The sequence below is a fragment of the Bos indicus genome, chromosome 2 (assembly GCF_029378745.1).
Source record: "Bos indicus isolate NIAB-ARS_2022 breed Sahiwal x Tharparkar chromosome 2, NIAB-ARS_B.indTharparkar_mat_pri_1.0, whole genome shotgun sequence".
NCBI classification, from domain to species: Eukaryota; Metazoa; Chordata; class Mammalia; order Artiodactyla; family Bovidae; genus Bos; species Bos indicus.
In genome coordinates, this window is record NC_091761.1 from 48,800,833 (window position 1) to 48,813,840 (window position 13,008).

Here is a 13,008-nt window from a genome sequence, read left to right on the forward strand (position 1 = left end):
AGTGTTGCTAGGCAACAAGTGAGGGGGTGTCAAGGTTTCAGATCAAAGAGGGCTGGTTAGAAAATAAAATGACATCCTCTCTTCTAATTAGTCCTTCCCAATCACATGCATCATGATAATTTTGTGGTTTGGGGCTGTAGCCTAGTTTACAAAGCATGATGCTTTAATCTCTTAATAGAGCCATTTCACTTTCTGTGTTTTAGACTTGGCCCACCGGCTGCTGTTTCATCCTGGCAGGCTACAGCAAAGCCAGTTAGCTACAAGATAGAAGTGTTTGGTAGTGATAGTCAACTCTCCAGATTCATTCTCTAAGCAAATGTTTCCAATATGTTGAAAGACAAAGACGATGTATTTGCCTATATAGATAGACAGAAAAACAGAGTTAGCCATGCAGTTAAAACATTAATTAAGAAGAATTCAGTGGATCAATTCTGTAAGTTAATCGGGTTTTCCCCTGCACATAATTTTTAGAGGAAAACATATTTTAATATGGAAATTTAGTAAAAAACAAACATGTAATACTTCTTTGTTATAGTCAAAGAGTTACCCAATTTTCTAATGCAATGAACCTAAGGATGACCAGAATAATTTCCCTAGACCACACACATTCCTGAATCTTAAATGGGGATAGACATATGTAAAAAAAAAAAAAAAACCTTCATTGTGATTTTTACATCTTTACCCCTAATCCTATTGAGAGCAGCTGTCCTATATCTTTGCTATATCTCTATCACCTATATTGATATGGAATGTTCTGTCTTGAAGCCCCGAAAGACCATCCATTTTTAAAGAAAAGATCGATTCTCTTTAATAATATGTATTTACTACAATAGGAAATATTAATTCACCTTATAAAATTCATTGTAAGAAATTTTAAAGACAAAATATGGACAAATTGTTTTATAATAAATCTTAAGATAATAAGGAATGCTGATTCTTTTTAAATTGACCAGAGTAAGTTAAATAGCTTCCCTGGTGGCTCAGATGGGAAAGAATCTGCCTGCAATGCCAGAGACCTGTGTTTGATTCCTGGGTTGGGAAGATCCCCTGGAGTAAACGAATGGCAACCTACTCCAGTATTCCTGCCTGGAGAATTCCATGCACAGAGCCTGGCAGGTCCATGGGGTCACAAAGAGTTGGCCCCCGAAGGAGGAGGTGTTCTTCCCATCAGAGGACAATCCTTCCTCATTTGGGGGACTTCCCAGATGCTGCTAATGGTGAAGAACCTGCCTGCCAATGCAGGAGACACAAGTTTGATCCCTGGGTCTGGAAGATCTCCTGGAAGAAGCCATGGCAACCCACTCCAGTATTCTTGCCTGGAGAATCCCATGGATAGAAGAGCCTGACAGGCTACAGTTCATAGGGTCGTATAGATTCAGACACAACTGAAGCGACTTGGCACACTTCTTTTTAAATTGACCAGAAAAGTGCGTTAGTTAGCTTTAAATAGACTACATTTTTGTCTTCTGATGAATTCAGGGTTTATTATTTGGGGTTGAAAAGAAGCAAAAATAAATATACCAATTTCCAACTATCTTGTTAACTCATGAGCATACATGTTCACTGTATTTGTCTTAGAATTTTACAACCAGAAAGATTATGATGAAAGTACTGTGTTTTTCAGTGCATATTTTGATAATTAAAAAAAAAATTGCAATACAGTAAATGAGAATCAGAAACATTTGAAAAAAAAAATAGGCAATGTTTGCATAACTGAAGGCCAAGCTCTTTCTTTTCTTTGGTTTATGGGCTTATGCTTATTTTTGATTATTGAAAGTAAATAAAATCATTTTATGTTGATATTGTGTTTATTCCTTATAACTTCCATTAGTGCATATGCCTGTTTACTAAAGATATTTTGAGTCTTTAAGTTATGATTAAGATACAGTGGAGATGAATTTTGTGGAGATAGCTGTCCTTTACGACAAATCATTTATAAACCTTTCAACAAAAGTAAAAAAAATAAGAAATGATGAAAAAAGGATTCTTTTGATTCTTTATTGTAAAGGAAAAATAATTTGTTAAGAAATAATGGATGTGAAGTTTATTTTCGACTAGAATTAATTTGACACCAGCCTGTCTTAATCTGTAAGTCTGTTCAGTGTAGGGACTTACTGATATAGTTTGATGTAGGTCTGGGAAACTTCCTTTAAAGTGGGGTCCTATTCAGTTCCTAGAGTAAATCAGTTCTGAATATTGACTGGAAGGACTGGTGCTGAAGCTGAAACTCCAATACTTTGGCCACCCAATGCAAGGAATGGACTCATTTGAAAAGACCCTGATGCTGGGAAAGATTGAAGGCGGGAGGAAAAGGGGATGACAGACGATGAGATGGTTAGATGGCATCACTGACTTAATGGACATGAGTTTGAGTAAGCTCCGGGAGTTGGTGATGTCCAGGGAGGCCTGGCATGCTGCAGTCCATTGGGTTGCAAAGAGTTGGACACGACTGAGTGACTGAACTGAACTGAACTGATTCAGTTCAGCACCAGCAATCCTTCTGGACATGGAAAGAGATGAACATAACGTTCCGTTCTCTGCTCAGATCTATCTTTGTCATGTTCCTTTGACTTTTACAGGCTGCTTCTAATCCAGGTTCTCTGCCGTCCATCCACCTGCATTGAAGAATGATGGCATTTCTGTTCTTGGGCTTTCCTCTCATATCTGGCAGCACTTCAAGTTTAGGAGAAGTTTTTTGCCAGACTAAGGACCTACAATTATATTTCTGCCAAGATGTTTCCAAAACATGGGGAATGACATGGAGTTTGAAATGGCTAATCTATTCCTTACTTTGTGAAGATACTTCCCTCATATTTAGTTGTTACTGGCTTAGAGTGCAGAGAAAGGCCATAATTTCCAGACTATGCAAGCCACCACAAGTTAGTGACTTTATATTAATAGATTATATTTTTGCATTAAAGATGCCAACAGCTGGATACGGTTTTGTTCAGGAAAGGTGAGGCGGTGTTTGCATATGTGTACGTTCTTCAATATTTAATTCCTTTAGCTAAAAGTGCTCATCTTAAAAATGCTTTTAGATCAATCTAGTTATTTCTACAGCTTCCACTTCACAGGATTATTAGGTTTATAAACCTTCTTTGAATTGGCTGGGTTTTATTTGGTGTTAAAAATCACTGAGAGCTTAGCTGCAGGATATTGGAGATGATAAAAAATCATGACAATAATTTTATTTTTTTCATGTCTATCTCTGACAAGTTTACAGCTGTTATATACTCATAAACATTATTCACTAATAGTAATTTCTGAAAAATATCTATGATGAAGGCAAAAGTATTTTTTCCAACATTTCCTCTTAGACCCGATGTCCTATATATAGAAAATTCTGTTTAGATGAAACTGCAACTGGTTAACTCCACACCAAGCAGAAGAGCATAAGAACTCTTTGTGAATAGAACCTACTCTTTGAAAAATCTTATTGTTTGTTTAAGCATTAGGAATTTTTGCAAATTTGTACTATAACCAACAGTATCTGATAGCTTTAAACTAATTATAATCAGTAATAACAATGTCGGAGAAGGCAATGGCACCCAACTCCAGTACTCTTGCCTGGAAAATCCGATGTATGGAGGAGCCTGGAAGGCTGCAGTCCATGGGGTTGCTGAGGGTCAGACACAACTGAGCGACTTCCCTTTCATTTTTTACTTTCATGCATTGGAGAAGGAAATGGCAACCCACTCCAGTGTTCTTGCTTGGAGAATCCCAGGGACGGGGGAGCCTGGTGGGCTGTCATCTATGGGGTCACACAGAGTCGGACAGGACTGAAGTGACTTAGCAATAACATGTATTAGTCAGGTTATGCTAAGTTGTGCTGCAATAAGAAGAACCCCTTCGGCCTTAGTGTCTTAAAACAACAAAGTTATCTCTTGCTTACAACACATGTTCACTACGGGCAGTTGGGGCCTCTGATTCAGGTTTCCTCAGTCCAGACCCAGGCTGATGAAGCCTCCAAAGTTCAGAGATTTGTTGGTCACATTGATGGGAGGATGCTGCTGCTACTGCTTAGTCGTTTCAGTCTGTCTGACTCTACGAGACCCTATGGACTGAAGCCTGCCAGGCTCTTCTGTCCATGGGATTCTCTAGACAAGAGAACTGGAGTGGGTTGCCATGCCCTCCTCCAGGGGATCTTCCCGACCCAGGGATCGAACCGTATGCCACCGGGGAAGCCCTGGGAGGATGGAAATCTGTAAAAGTTAAAAAAAAAAAAAAAAAAAGCCTCTTAGTCAATGGTTTCACCCCAAAGAAGTGCACATTATTTTTATTTACATTCCATTAACAAAACACCACTGTCTCTGCTCCATTTCAAGGGAGCAAGGAAGTGCAATCTCACCCTGGGTCTCACAGGGCATCTGGAATATTGGTAGCCTTAGTATCTATCAGACAAAACCGTGAAAAAGTCAAGACACTGTTTACTATTGCCTCACTGAAGGAACAAGATAGTATACAGAACAGAGGATTATAGTGGATAGAAAAATGAAAACAGAAAGTCTAAAAGTAAAAATAGACTTAATACCAAACAAACACTTTATCAATCTTTCTTCTTTAAGCAGCAAAATGGCCTAATCCCTTTTCCCCAGGCTCCTCTTCTTTTTCCCTCTTTTTTTCTCTATCTTTCCTATTTCTCTCTTTTCTGTTTCCTATCTCCCCCTGCCATATGTTTCTCCTCTCTCTCTCTTTTTCTCCCTCCCTTCCTCTTTCTCTGCCTCACTTTGTCTTATGAATTTGCCTGATCCTCTGCCTCGGGATGGTTCCCTGCTAATGGGCCTCAGCTGAAGATGTAGCTTCAGGAATTTATCCTTGTCCAGGCTGTAGCAGTCTGCCTCTGTCCTGGACAGTTATTTCTCAGATACACATCATTGGTCATGGCATGAGAAGACTATATCACAAAGTGTGCATTTTAGTGGTATTTGTGAGTAATTCCATCCTTTCATGGAAAAGGAGAGCTAGTTCTATTATGACTCAGGGCCTCTTGAAAACACAATTGGGCTCCTCAGTTCAAGTAACTAAGCTCCTGCTATATATTAAAGCACATAGAATCCTATTTCATTGTGAATCATTCTACCCCCTTGGTGAAAATCAGATAAAAGATTAATGAAGGGAAAAATGACCTCCCAGAAGGTGCTCAGTAGCTAGGGCACCTGCATGTACTCTCAGCTCCCCTTTGTTTCCTCTTTCCCTCCCTAGCCACACCATCTGTGGTGCCTTAGTGAGGAATCATGGAAAAGGGCTGAAGTAGAGGTGAGAGATGTTAGTCTGACCCCGAGTCTCAGGAAGATTTGTGTCTTGCACAGGGACTGTGCTGTGATGTGCTTACTTCCTCAGTCATGTCTGACTCTTTGCAATCCTGTGGACTGTAGCCTGCCAGGCTCCTCTGTCCATGGGGACTCTCCAGGCAAGAATACTGCAGTGGGTTGCCATGCCCTCCTCCAAGGGATCTTCCCAACCCAGGGATTGAGCCCAGGCCTCCCGCATTGTAGGCAGATTCTTTACCATCTGAGCCACCAGGGAAACCTATGACTATTGGAGTGGGTAGCTTATCCCTTCTCCAGGAGACCTTCCTGACCCGGGAATGGAACCAGGATCTCCTACACGGCAAGGTGGACTCTTTACCAGCTGAGCTACCAAGGAGGCCCTGCAGAGGGGTACCAGGCCTCAAACTCAGATCTTGCAACAATATGTTGTGTTTTTTTTTTTTTCTCACTGATATAGCAGACTTCTGAAAACTGGTGTGCAGGTCATCCTAGAAATGTGTGCGAAAGGTGAGTGTAAGGGAATCGAGACAACCTTCCCAAAGCAAAATGACGTGTTCTGTGATGCCAGGTCAATGTGGCTGCTTCTTAGGGAGGGCAGGTCACTCTGGATCTCTTTATTTCTGTAAAGTTCACAAAGTAGAAGTTACCCCCCAGTTACCAGGCCAAGTGAGCTCAGTGTTGGGGGAACTCAATATTGGAAGATCGATCCTAATAGGTGCCTTAAGGAAGAAATAGTAGCATACAGCAGACTTATGTTTTTAAATTGGAAAACTGTTTTCCATGTTTATACTCATTAAACAATTCTGCCCTTTCAAAACTTTCTCCTGACACTGGATTGTTTTCTGAAACCATTAGTGGAAAGAAAGGAAGAGATGGTTGAATAGTGAGTTAAAACACTAGCAATTAACTGTTGATCACTTTTTAAAAATAGGACTCAAATGGCATCTGGGAATAAACTGCCACTAACAGTACAGGTAAAATGTTGATTTTTCTTTCACGATGAAAGCCAGATCCCATAAGAACGTTTCCTTTCCTCTCTTAATGATTTTTTTTTTTCTTTTGGGAGATTTTATATTTTTGTGTGAGAAAACAAAGAAACCTCAGGGATCAGTTCAGTTCAGTTCAGTCGCTCAGTCGTGTCCGACTCTGCGACCCCATGAATCGCAGCACGCCAGGCCTCCCTGTCCATCACCAACTCCCGGAGTTCACTCAGACTCAGTCCACCGAGTTAGTGATGCCATCCACCCATCTCATCCTCTGTCGTCCCCTTCTCCTTCTGCCCCCAATCCCTCCCAGCATCAGAATCTTTTCCAGTGAGTCAACTCTTCACATGAAGTGGCCAAAGTACTGGAGTTGCAGCTTTAGCATCATTCTTTCCAAAGAAATCCCAGGTTTGATCTCCTTCAGAATGGACTGGTTGGACCTCCTTGCAGTCCAAGGGACTCTCAAGAGTCTTCTCCAACACCGCAGTTCAAAAGCATCCATTCTTCGGCGCTCAGCCTTCTTCACAGTCCGACTCTCACACCCATCCATGACCACAGGAAAAACCACAGCCTTGACTAGACAGACAGTGATAGTACCTCCCTTTTTTGTAAAATGTGGGAAAACTAATGCCCTGGCAGCAAACACCATTGCTGTAAAAACCCTACCCTCTTATATCAAAATGCAGATTTCAGAGTATTTAATAGACTAATTCCAGATCAATCAAGAAGTCACTTAATCCTCAAGTCTTTATTGAGTGCTTTTTGGTAATTGGAACAGTTTCTGAAATAAGTAAGCCATGGCCTGGGAGCTGGGCCCTGTGTGTTACCTAGAGAACATTGTCTTAATGGTGTTTTTCATAACTGCTTTTTGGCTTATAGAAAGTTTTCTGTAGGCAGTGTGTATATAGACTTGTTGATGATGGTACTTGAGCAAATGATGTAACCCCTGCCAAAGAGAGCAGAGGGCAGAATAAAGCCATTCCTCTTTGGTGTGTTGGATGGTACATCAGCCAGATCCCCTGGGGGAAAACCCCATCCACAATGGCAAGGCATCTAGTTTCCTGGGAGGCCAATGAATACAACAACTGCTGTTTTCCTGACAGGCACAGAAGCAATCTCCCCACCTAACCCCATCCTCCCACTCTGGACACCAGTCAGTGATAGCGCTGAGTGTTAAAATGGATACGCCACAGTGGTTTGAGCCTAGGAGCTGCATTAGTCAGCTGCTTGAGGTAATTAGGAACTGGAAAGTAACTTTCTAAAGGCATCCAACAGAAGAATAGAACATCCATAGGAGGAAATGATCTTGGGGATGACAGAAGAGCAGGCTGAAAGGAAAGCTGGGGCTCCTGGGGGAATTGCTGCTGGTATGTAAAAATAGACACTTGTAGCTTATGTCTAACTGCTTATAGTTGAGTTACACGTTGTCAGATGATTTTAACATCAACACCAGGCTTCAGCTCATTGACAAGAGTTGGAAAAGTTGGGGCTAAAGGCTAGGTTACATTCTGGGGAAGCATTTCCCTGACTCATTCTTTTCCTCAGCCTCTGCTAATTGAGCACCTGAGCTCTCTAAGTTATGCATTTCTTCAGTATTTGGTTTTTAAATAAGTGCCAACACTCTGAATTCTGAAAAAGTGCCTGAAGGGGCATTGAATATTCTTTTGACGGCAGTATTATTTTTATCCTGACATTCCTGATAAGATTATCTTGAATGGAAGCAAAACAAAAGAAGTTCTGTTTTCCTTGTATGATCTGTAATTAAAAATGCTGGGGTAGTCTATGTATGGCTCAATAATCATTTTTCATTGCCCTTCAATTGATCCATGCAGTGATTGGGATGGTAATAAGTGAGGAGAATATTTGCGTAAACCCCTTCTCTTGAGATGGAGGTGGGGGTCTCTTGTCACAATGAAATGCAGCGGAGGGGTGGGTTCAAGGACTTTGGTACGCAGGCAATGGACGTGAGGCCTGAATAGAAAGCCTGTAAACATGGCTTCTTCTGACGTAGAACCCTCGTGCTGTTCACACTCCTGGCTCCCCTTGAGCCTTGAGTAAAAACTGTTGATGATAATAAACGCATCTCCACCTTATGACATGAATAAATTCCCAGAAGAGATTTTAATTTCCCTGAGCCTAAAATCTCACTGGAGCAGGTACTCCAGAGTTAAGGTGCAGATCGTGAATTCACTGACCTGCCTCAACCCAAGTGGAGTTGAAGCTGGCTTGACTCACACTTTTATTCAAATAAAACCACCCTCCTGAAAAAATCCTCAGTTGTAGGTTACTAGGAGAAACAGTTTAGCGGAGAAATACGAGGCCTCAGAAATTAGAGGTTTTCTAGCAACTCCGAAAAGTGCTTGCACCCCAGTTAACAATGATGGAGAGTCCCAGGTGTTCCATTTTGTCCTCAGAGTAGCCCCTGAGAGGCAGGTACTACTATTATTTGCCTTTAGAGCTGAGGAACCTGAGGCTTTGTTGAAGCCATAAATGATTCGTCTCAGGTTAGTCAACCTGAATAACCTGAATCAGGTTTTGAACCAAGGTCAGAGGAGCCTGGCAGGATATAATCCATGAGGTCACAGAGTCAGACATGACAGAGCGACTGAGCACACACACACTGTTCTTATTTTGGTGTAGTCCACTCTGAGACTGCTCTGCACAGACAATTTTTAACACAGCAACAAAATGCAAGCCAATGGGATTGAAGTCCCTCTGGCTTGCATAAAGCAATTAGCTCCTTATATCATAATTGCTGGTCAGCAGGACCACCTTCCCATCTTCCCTCCCCAGATGGGAATCACCTTGAGAAGGGACTGGATCTCATTTTTCTTGTCTTCATAACACCTAAATCAGAGCCTGGATGTTGAAATACACTCAGCAAGTCCATATTTGAGGGAACAAATGGGATCCAAATGTCTGAGCATAAAGCTTAGAAGGAAAGGGGAAGAGAGAAATGCATGTGTCATTCAGAATATCCCCCATTCTGTGTCAATGAAATGACCGATTACAACCATCTGTGAACTAGCTTAGATTGGGCAAATACCAATAGCAGCCCTGGGACCTTGAGGAAGGAGAGGCAAAGGGAGCAATCAATAGGCATCTCTTGTGGCTGCTGCTGTACGGGTCCTCTGTGTTAGGCTCCCGGGTAAGATTATAGAGAGCAGCCATCTTGTCATTATCAAAAGCAAAGTGAAATTGGAGCTTAATGACATGAGTGTTCAAAGGGCAGTGGGAGAGGGAACAATGTCATTAGAACAGGTAAGGAGGGGGCCTGTGAAAGGGGCACTTTTAAAAGCTGATGGTGTACTGAGACTAATAGATTTACTGGGCATGGTAAATAGGGTGAGACAAGGTCTATTGTGCAGGGCTCAGCCAACAGTGTCTCACAAAGAATGATGGATTAAGAAGAGAGGGGGAAAGGATGAAATCAGAGACCCAGGGAAACAATGAGGATATGAGAAGCAGTGGTAACGCAGAAGTGCAGCTGAAATGGCAGGCAGAGTTCTTTAGTCAAGTCTGTGAAAAAAGGAATTGACTAACAAGTGCGAGAATAATTCATGATGACAATAATCATTGGTGAGATGGGAGCAGGATGTGTTTTTTGGATATAGCTTATCACAGATTAATAGGATTGGAGAATAACTTGTCTATCTCTACTCAAGGCTGTATTTAAGTATTGCCCCTTCATTTTACATGCATGTGGAATCAATCTCCCCACATACACACACATATATAATATATACATACATATATAATAAAGATATATATATACACACACACACACGTATATATACCAACACACATAGTTTGATGAGAAAAAGTCTCCAGGGAAGATTTTTAGAATGTCCTTCCATAACATGTTTTTATTCTTGCAAAGTGTACTGTGGGGCATTTTGTTCCCAGATATAATCCTGCTGCCTATCATTAGTGGAAAGGAACAGCTGCTAATGACAACCGTGTACTCACTCCTGATAAATGGAGGCTGTTGTTAGTCTCTGCTTTTTCTTCATTTTTATTTCATGGCTCTGAGAAGCTCCTGTACTTCACCCCCCATGGTTGTGCCCTCTCAGGCAACAGTTTCTCTTGCCGATGCTCAGCAGGATCCATGGGTTACGCACCCAGTGGCTCATGGGCAGCTCATCCAACCCTGTTGCTACCTGAGTTGTTTTCCAGGTGTCACCAATCCTGTGAAAGCTTACTGACAGCTAGTCGGGGGTGGCACTTTATGTTTGCATATAGGATGAGACAAGGTGCGTTTCAGCAAGGACATAGATTCTCAGGAGATGTATGAGTTCAGGGGCCATTTCCCGCCCCGCCCCCACCCCCACCCCCCACGGGATTGCAACTGAATCTGAGGTCCCACTAAAAACATTCTGGGGATATCCACAAGAGATTTAACACGAGCAGCTTGAAGGGGGCTAGTAGCTCGTCAAGAGAAGTAGAATGTATATGGGAAGGAAGAGTCAGTAACTGGAAAATGGTCAGGACCTGAAGATTCTCCCAGTTCCTTAGTTCCTCCCCTTTCTTTGTACAGCCCACTATCAGGATCTGTCAGTTCCACAACTGCAGATTCAACTAACCTTGGATTTCATTTTGCTGTTGGTTGAACCCTTGATCCATGGATGTGGGATCCCGACTATACTAAGCCATTTTATGTAAGGGATTTGAGCATTCTCAGGGCATCCTGGCACCAATCCCTGGCAGGTAAGGAGGGACAACTGTACTAATTTGCTGTTTCTCCTTCTCTCTTTAGTCATATGCCTTTAGGAGGAATCATAGGATCAAGAAAGTTGGACTATCTCTGTTATCTTGGGCTTCTTAGTCTTAACCAAGACTAAGTCTTCTGGGGTTGGATATCAGTTAAGATGCACTCAGCTTCAGAAGACAGAACTCAAAATGGTTTAAACAATGTGTAAATTAAGTAGCTGGAGCTTCCCTGGTGGCTCAGTGGTAAAGAATCCACCTGTCAGTACGGGAGACACAAGCTTGATCCCTGGCTCGGGAAGATCCCCTGGAGAATGGAATGGCAACCCACTCCAGTATTCTTGTGTGGGAAATCCTATGGATACAGGAGCCTAGTGGGCTATAGTCCTTGGGGTCACATAAAGTCATATATGACTTAGCTACTAAGCAACAACAAATTAAGTAACCCACTAACAGGAAGTCTGGAAGGTTTCTTGTTAGGATACATTCTGGGTTTATTATCTTTAGTGTTTCATCAAGGACTCATGTTCTCTCTCCTACTCTGACATTCTCACCATATTGATTTATCTTCTAGATTTTCCTTTATGAGTTCAAGCTAGGCACTGTAGTTTCAAGCATAACATGCAAATATAAAATGGGAGATTTCTCCTTGAATGTTTATTTTCAAAAGTGAAAAGCTTTTTCTTCAGGTCCCTTGTTAGACTTCCTATGAAGAGTGGGAACACCATCATTAGCTTCAGTCAATCATGATTTCCCACTTGGGGCTAGAAGTGTCCTCACCTCTTTGAAGCCTATGGCCATGGGTCCTCTGAGTAAAATCTGGGTTCTCTTAGCAAAGAAGGAGGAGATGGGGAGGGGAAGAATGTGGGGAGTTGGTAATTGCTGTAGAGTAGGCAACAACAGTAGAGAAGGGCATGGCCACACATCCCCTGGACAGAAGAGCCTGGCGAGCCACAGTCCATAGGGTTGCAAAGAGTTGGACACAACTGAAGCAACTTAGCATGCGTGCATGCATGCACACATGCGACAACAGGGTCTCTCACAGGAAATTTGGCCCAAAGCCAGCCAATTCACTCCTATTTCCATTGAGTGATACATAGTTTCAGTGTCAATATAAGCCACTATTTTTGGTTACAACAGTCCCCCCTTATTTGTAGTTTTGCTTTCAGCAGTTTCAGTTATCCACAGTCAATCACAGTCCAAAAATATCACATGAAATATTCTAGAAATAAACAATTCAGAAGTTTTAAAAAGCACTCTGTTCTGATGATCATGATGAAATTTCACGCCATTTCCCTCCTGCCACATCCTGCCCCAGATGTGAATCATCATTTTGTCCGGAGTATCTCGCCTGTTGGTCACTTAGCAGCCGTCTTGGTTATCAGATCAACTGTCAGAGTACCGCAGTGCTCCTGTTAAAGTAACCTTATTTTACTTAACAATGGTCCCAAAGTACAAAGAGTGGTGATGCTGGCAATCCAGATATACCAAAGAGAAGTCATAAAGTGCTTCCTTTAAGTGAAAAGGTGGAAGTTTTCAACTTAATAATGAAAGGAAAAAAATTGTATAATGAGGTTGCTAAGATTTATAGTAAGAACAAATTTTCTATCCATGTTATTGTAAAGGAAAAAGAAATTCCTGCTAATTTTGCTGTTGCTCCTATGACTACAAAAATTATGGCCAAAGTAAGTTATTAGTACTTATTAGTTAAGATGAAAAAGGCATTAAATTTGTAGAGTATTTTGACAGGGAAAGACTAATTCACATAGCATTTATTACAATATATTGTTATTATTGTTCTATTTTTAGTTATTGTTGTTAATCTTATACTGTGACTAATTAATAAATTAAATTTTATCATAGGTATGTATGTATAGGAAAAAAGTATATATAGTATATGTAGGGTTTGGTTCTACAGGTGGTTTCAGGCATGCATTAGGGATCTGAGAATTTATTTTCTATGGATAAAGGAGGATTACTCTATTTGGATCACAAGATTGAGATCACGGTTCATTTCGTATTCATTTGGTAGCCCAGCACCGATTAGT